This window comes from Diabrotica virgifera, chromosome 1, assembly GCF_917563875.1.
Source record: "Diabrotica virgifera virgifera chromosome 1, PGI_DIABVI_V3a".
Lineage (NCBI taxonomy): Eukaryota > Metazoa > Arthropoda > Insecta > Coleoptera > Chrysomelidae > Diabrotica > Diabrotica virgifera.
In genome coordinates this window covers 272,265,061-272,272,933 of record NC_065443.1, presented here as the reverse complement: position 1 = coordinate 272,272,933, position 7,873 = coordinate 272,265,061, and positions in this window count along the sequence as shown.

Here is a 7,873-nt window from a genome sequence, read left to right as displayed (position 1 = left end):
TAAAACATAAATTATTTTTAAATTTGAATAAAAACCACTAATGCCTTAATGACAAAAGAAAGAATGTATTGGTACGTATGCAAATTTATATGGAGTGTAATATAATTTATTTCTGTGTAGGTATAGTCAAATTTGCATAAAAGGGTTTAAATTTTTAAGAAAATAAATTTAGCCTCCAAATGAAAATATTAGATGTAATAGGATATCGGTGTAATTAGATCCGCTTATTTATTATTCTCCTTCAACCATAAAGCAACAGGAATTATATTTTATTAATCTAATGAAATTAAAGCAATTAAAACTTTATTTAAATTATTTACCGTATTTCTTTATAAATAATTATCATTTACTTCTATAATCTGGATCGGAGAACAATTTTTCTTCACAGTATTGGGCTAAATCTACTCTTTTTGTACTTATTTTTCTTCTAAAGATACCTTTCTTCTAGTGATGTTGGGGATCACATTGACCGATTCTACTCTTTTCACATCAGCCCAAAATAGATCAGTTGACGTTAAGGTACGTATAGATATGCTCGCCGAACATTTCGCGCCGTGTGTGCGGTACGCGTTCGTGGCGGGTTCGTCAGATTAGTACGCGTTAGTACGTGTTTTCAAGTGACAACTCCTGTCGGTGCCAAGAATACACGGCGCACATACGGCGCAAAGTGCGCGGCGCGCATATCTATACATACCTTTAGACCAGTCCATTTCCTAAGATTGGTCAGCTAGGATATACGTCTACGTCAAGGGCTGTCTTGCACTTAATCTTGCCTAGTAGAAGCAATGGTCGAACTAGGTATTTACCTAAGACCGTTAAAAGACCTTCTGGCGTTTTCAATACGAGTTTTTATTTAGTAGCTGTGAATTCAAGTGTCCTTAATATTACAGAAAAAATAGCATATATTATTTTCTCCACTCTTTCTAACGGTGTACCGCTTATTGTAATTTGGAAGTTTATATTGCTGTTCTTACTACTGGTCAATATTCTTATATTCCTACAAGCTAGTTTTATGTCATATTTGTTACATGTTTTTACAACACTATCACGCAATTTTTGGAGCCCTCGCGCAGTATCTATCTGGAATTCGGTCTCGTCCGCATATCTAATATCGTTTGTACTTGCAAATCATAAATTATTAATGATGAAATGCAGAAACTCAATTGTTCCGCATTCTGAGTTTCTCACATTTACAGAGTACGTGTATACCCGATTTAATTAGCTTTTGTTTTACAGCGGCAACTCCGATACATATGAGGTTAAATGTCCACCACTTTCTCCAGTCCCGTGTGAGGTTCCGTAAACCTTTTTCGTAACTTAAGCTATATGGGCCTTGGCGGCTTCTCAAACTCGTCCAACTTGGGTCTTTCATCGAACTGGTGTTCCCAACTGGTGTCTTTTTTGTCTGAACTTATCTGCATATTGAGAGCGGCGTTATTGAAATGCCTTTTTGGACAAGAAAGTTGTTACCCGACAATCTAATATCCAGCTTTTCTGGGTAATTCCAATTCCGATTCTAATCTGTTCCATATTTATAATTCCATTTTATAATTCGATAAATAGATACTTTTACCTTAATCTTTTTATTTGTTTATATTCTCTGGGTATTTTCTGGGTAATTCTAATTGCGATTCTAATCTCTTCTTAACGATTCCATGACTAGGTACTTTTACTTTAATCTTTTTAATTGTTAGCCAAAGATAGAGTAAAACGGTGGACATGTACTAAAAAAACCTGCAAATTATTTTTGTGAAAACACAGGGATGTGAAAATACAATAATTGAATCAATATTAGATCATAATCACGAGAAGTTGTCTGCCGAAGTTTACAATAGAAAAGCCGTAAGCAATTCAATAAAAAGAGCAACCGTGGAAGATCTCAGCGAAAAACCAATGAAGCTCATCTGTAAAGAACTTAAGAAGACAAATATAAAGACATTTACTATCAATGATATCAATAGGGTGAGACAAAATTTATATTATGCTAGAACCACAAATTATTTAATTAAACTTCCCAAAAATATATCTGGATTTCATCAAGCTCTTGACTTATATTCTATTATTATGTTACAGTTCAAGTTGATTCTCAGTTAGAGTTGACTCCAACTAGTTGGAGTCAACTCCAACTGAAACGAGCAGTAAAAGTTGATTTTAAAAATTTAAATCAACTTTTACTAGTTGGAGTTGACTCTTCCTGGATCGATTCAGTAAATGTTGATTATACGAGAATCTCAAGTGCATTTTTGATGAGTGTGCGTTTCTTTGTTTTGACCGTTTCAACTACTTATTAGTATAGTCTGTAACGTCGCCCCCGTTAGGTAAATTATTCTGATTCGATTTTTTGCACAAACTTACTCAAAGAAATATATCCGTATAACAATCCTTATAACAAATACACAGGGTGTCACGCGGTACCGCGGTCGAAAAATTGTTTAACCAATTTTTGTTGACCAAATTCCCAAAAATAATTTTTATCTACTCTATCTCATATTATGTAAAGCAGCGGTTCTCAATCTGTGGTACATGTACCACTGGTGGTACATATCATTATTTGCGGTGGTACACAAAACACACGAAAAATTAAAATAGTAGTACATAGTAAGTCTTGATTATACAATCTAAAAGTATAGAAATATAATAAAAGAGACTTTAGATGTTACATGACTCAAAAAGATTGAGAACCGCTTATTTAAAGGTTTTATTGTGTGAAAATTGTAATAATAGATAGCAGTACATGAAGGGTTTAAAGTGTGTCTGAAGTAACAATGTATTTTAAATGGGTTTTACATTTTCGCACTGTTTTTTTAGCACACTTTCATATAATTAAACATCCTTAACTTTCGCCTTCGGGAGGAAATCAGACACGCACTTGCAACGCCACTGAAATGCTCACAAAACAGCGACCACGGAAGCAAAGATGGATGACAGAGAAAATATTGGATTTAATGGATGAAAGAAGAAAATGCAAACAGCACAAAGCAATGTACAAAGCATTAAATAGAACCATTAAACAAAAAATAAAAATTGCAAAAGAACAATGGATAACAGAACAATGTGAAGAAACAGAAAACTTATATAAAAAACATGATGACTTCCATCTGTATAAGAAACTCAGGGAATTCACAGGCACGACATACTCACAAGGACCAAATAATCTAATCAACGCAGAATGCAAACTGATTTCAAGCCCTGAAGAACAAATAAACATGTGGGAAGACTATATAAAGGAACTCTTCTATGACATCAGAGAACCTCCTACATTGAATACCGAAAACGACGAAGGTCTTCCAATACTGAAGTCTGAACTGGAATATTCTCTTTTTGAGAAAGTTTGTGCAAAAATTCGAATCGGAGTAATTTACCTAACGGGGGCAACGATACAGCCTAGACTAATTTGAACATATTCAGTAACATTTAATTTCTAGAATCGGCTGTTTGTGTGAATCAGAATCAACTTTTACTAAATGGCATTGGGAAGAGTATACTTTTCCTAGTTGGAGTCTACTTTTACTAGTAAATGTTGAATATAAATCTTCATTTTATATTTATAATCAACTTTTACTGAAACAAGCCGTTAGAGTTGACTCGAACTAGTAAAAGTCAACTCCAACTGGATAATCAACTTGAACTGTAACAATTACAAATAGAAATGAAAATTTTATAATTAAAAATGACAAAGATAATCATATTGTTATATTAACCTGTTTTTCAAATATTCGTTTTCTCTCGACTGTTTCCAATTGATATGTTGACGTTGACGGAACTTTTGAATACTGTCCTCGTTTTTTCACTCAATTGTTTAGTATACATGGCTTGAAAAATGGACATTAATAATAATAATAATAATAAATATCTTTATTAGTATTCCAAAAATTATACAACAAAACAAAAATATTAATTGGTCTGTAGGGCGAGGTTCAGCTTGTACATCATTGAAGGACAGCAATGTACAGCTGCTCTTCCACCTAACCCCCTTTATATTCCTCTTGTCCTTATATTATATTCCTCTTGTCCTTTTGTTTATTTCAAGATATAAAGTCACCTTCATATTATCTCGCTTTTAAATATATCATAGAAGGATGTTTTAAAATTAATTTTCCTGTATCCCCTAAAGTAATAACTTCAGACTTTGAAATTTCCATTCATAATGGTATTCGTATGGGATTTCCTGAAGCAGATCTTCATGGATGTCGTTTTCATTTGGGTCAGGCATGGTATAGAAAGGTTCAAGCACTGGAATTAGCGCCAGAATACCAGAAAGAAGGTGTTGACTCAACCGAAATTATGCATTTTTAATTTATATTTTTGGTCTTTCATTCTTACATCCTAAAGATGGTAGCGATTTTTTTTATATAGATTTGGCAGAAATTAACCCAGTCGATGAAAGAGTCACCCAGTTTTGTGATTATCTTGTTGATAATTACATATCTGAAAATTCGACATTTCCTCCACATATTTGGGCTGAGCACTCTTCATCCTTACAAAGAACCACAAACCCATGCGAAAGTTTTCATTCCAAGTATAATTCTTCTTTCTACTGCCCTCAGTCCTAACATTAATAATTTTATTGATGTAATTTTACAATTTCAAATAAATACCAACACATTAAAATTAATTCTGTTTCGACACCAAAAAAAATTGTTGCGGAAAGTACAGCAAAAATAAATGTTCTAAAATTCTAAATGAAAAAATTTTAGAATTAAGTGAATGTAAAATAAATAGATTAGAATTTGTCAAAGTAGTATCATATAAATTTAGGAAAAATATTTTGTAATTTTATATTTCTCTACACATTTTGTATTATTTTCCGAATAAGATTTTGTTATGTTTTTTTAATAAATCTATAAAATTCTTAATACGTTTTTGTATTTTTTGTTAAATTATTAATTATAAAAAATAATGGTTATAATAAAATATATATTTATGGTTATAAAACTAGTTATATATGTATAAGTTAGCTAAAATTTATAAATACCGCTTAGTGTCAATAATGTTTAATACATAAAGGTTGAAAATAAAATAAATTAAATAACAAAATACCAATTTTGACAAAAATTTACAAAGGGACGAAGATGCGACAAGGTCACACCTTCACATAAAGATTAGAACCATGTAATTAATTTAAACCTTGGGAGGCAATTCGTATGTGACCATTTTAGCGACAGGTAAGAAATCCTATTTCGGGAGGCATCTCATATGCGGCCATTGAGAGGCGCGTCTACGGTCTTCTAGTCAAAAGACAACCATGTTCTCGGTACAGTTTGGTTTTAGTGAGTGTTGTTCAAGAGGTTAAGATAATGTTTAAATCTTCTTCCATATTCCAGCGACACCAACATCGTCAGCGTAAACAAAGCTCTGAGCTTGAGAGTGCATTGGCTATCCGTTTGCGCAAAACGCTTCCTTGGGATATGCCATTTTTCTGAGTTCGCCATCTGCTCTTTTTTCCATTTGGCATAACGTTGAAGTCTTGATGATATAGCAATGATCTAATGATCTCTACTAAACACAAGTCAAGCACAGCGATATCTTTTACAGCGATCACAGCATTCACAGCGATCTTAATTAACCGGTTTTATGCTTTAATATCCCGTATACACTTATGAGGTCTACGACTATGTCTCTCACTCTATCACTCTGGTCAAATCTGTCCTCTTTTTCTTCTGTTAGGTTCAGTACCTGCCCTGTGCGGGATTTGCTTGGCCTGAAGCTAGCTTGTAGTGAAATCTGGATTTGTGGCATCTAATTGTTCTTGGATTTTAAAGAAACTGAAACAGGCATTCTACTAGACTAGTAGGGACCAAACAACATCAGATATGCAGATAACATCATAGTATATGCGGACAATCTAGAAGACCTACATGTCATAATGAACAAACTCAACTAGTACTGTCAACAACACGAACTCAATATAAACGTAAAATAATTTTAAATCTCATGATAAATAGCAGGAAAAATATGACATAAGGCCAACTATACGTTAAACAAACCTCAGTAGAAAGAATTGCGCATTACAGCTACACCGACAACATAATAAATGAAGGATGAATACATTATATGCATGTTGTTCTGAAGCTATTTCCTTGTGGCATTTTTATGATTAACTAATTAAATGGGAAATTATTATTATTATTTTTTGAATTAAATATTAAAATTAATTATTTTTTCAATTTAGTTGTGGCTTATTTCCCATCTAGATAGTTAAACATAATACAGTACGTAAATCGTTCAGCTGGACATACATTCGGAATACACATTGAGAGAATTGTGGCAACTGCGCTAACCTGTGTTAGTTGAAGCTTATGTTCGAGTACGAGTTTTTTGGTGCAATAGAGCTCTTATTAGAATGAATAGAATGAGTCCGTTTTGAAGCAATGCTGTCCATAAATAAATCAAAAACAAAGTTTATGATTAATGAGTTAATAATTTTACTTTAATTTTTAAAATATGTTTTATTTAAAAACTAATTACAGAACTAAGCAGTTTTCCATTTTCTTAGGCCAAACATATTTAGCTACTACATTGTCATATTTGACGTTTATTTGTGTCAGTCGAAATGAGTTGCCAATTTTGAGGTTAATGCCCCTTAACACTAACAACCATATTGTCATCGAGAGAGCTCAGTTGCCACAATTATCTCAATATAATACAATGTATGTATTTATGCATCTAAATATACACAATGTGTGTTCCCTATGTCCAGCTGAACGATTTACGTACTGTATATGCATATTCTAAACGTTAGTTTACACATGACATCAAAATAAAAACAAATAGCTCCTACTGACAATCGTATAATGTCAGAAATGTTAAAATTTGAGGAAAAATTGTTGTAAATGAGCTGGAAATCTTGCTGAATCCTCCTATTAAAAACGTCCATTATCATTTGCTTTTCAACAAATCTCGCCTGGACTATGAACAGTAGGATCAAATAAGTTTGTTGCTACTTAGGATTAACCCTTAAGTACTAACACCCCGTCTCTCAGACGGCATCGCTTATCGAAAGTGGGATATTTCTATTCCTAGAAAATTTTGAAGGTCACCCGTTTATGACTTTTCAAGTTGGGTTGTGCTTTAGTAGTACTGAATTCGGCAAGTTGCTGCAGGTTTTTATTCGAAAGATATTTAGGCTCAAAGTGTGATTTCCGTCTAATAGACGGGGTGTTAGTGTTTGTGCCCAGTTCGTCATTACACATAATGTGCCCTAGTTCGTCAAAAAACATCAAATAAGGAAATAAATACCCTGAGGAAACCCTTTTGAAAGGGTTTTATGGGGTAGAAGACGACATAAGCGAAGTGGAATCAATTTGTGATGAAAATGTTGTCACTGACTACCATTGCTACACTGTACTAAGTGTAGTACCTGTCAGTTTTTTTTTGTTTTAACATTTTTTAAAAACCTTATTATTTTCATTTTTCTTACTATTTGTTTAACTCGATTATAAATTTTTATTAAGATTCTTTAATTTGTTTAATTTTTATCACACTTTTTGTCAGGAGTAAAAAATTACACAAACAATCCTTCCACTCTTGTTATAATGTCTTTTATTTTAATAAATACAGAAATACGAGATTAATTACTGTGTTTTTTAGATAATCAATACCTTCAGTAAGTCATCGAGCTAATTTTTTGCATTAAAATGTTTAACAAAAACAGAAATTAGCACTAAAATGTTAAACCCGTCTGTCAGGCGGTTAGTTAGTGTTTACGCCATTGATTTAAGATGTTAGTACTTAAGGGTTAATAATTGAAGAATGGTAAAAATGTTAATTCAAAATGTTTATACCTTAATTTGAGATCTCCTGAGAAATAAGTCACCTGGATCTTCTTTAGAAGTCAAATGAAAATAATATAAACAGCAGTAGTTACTTTGGT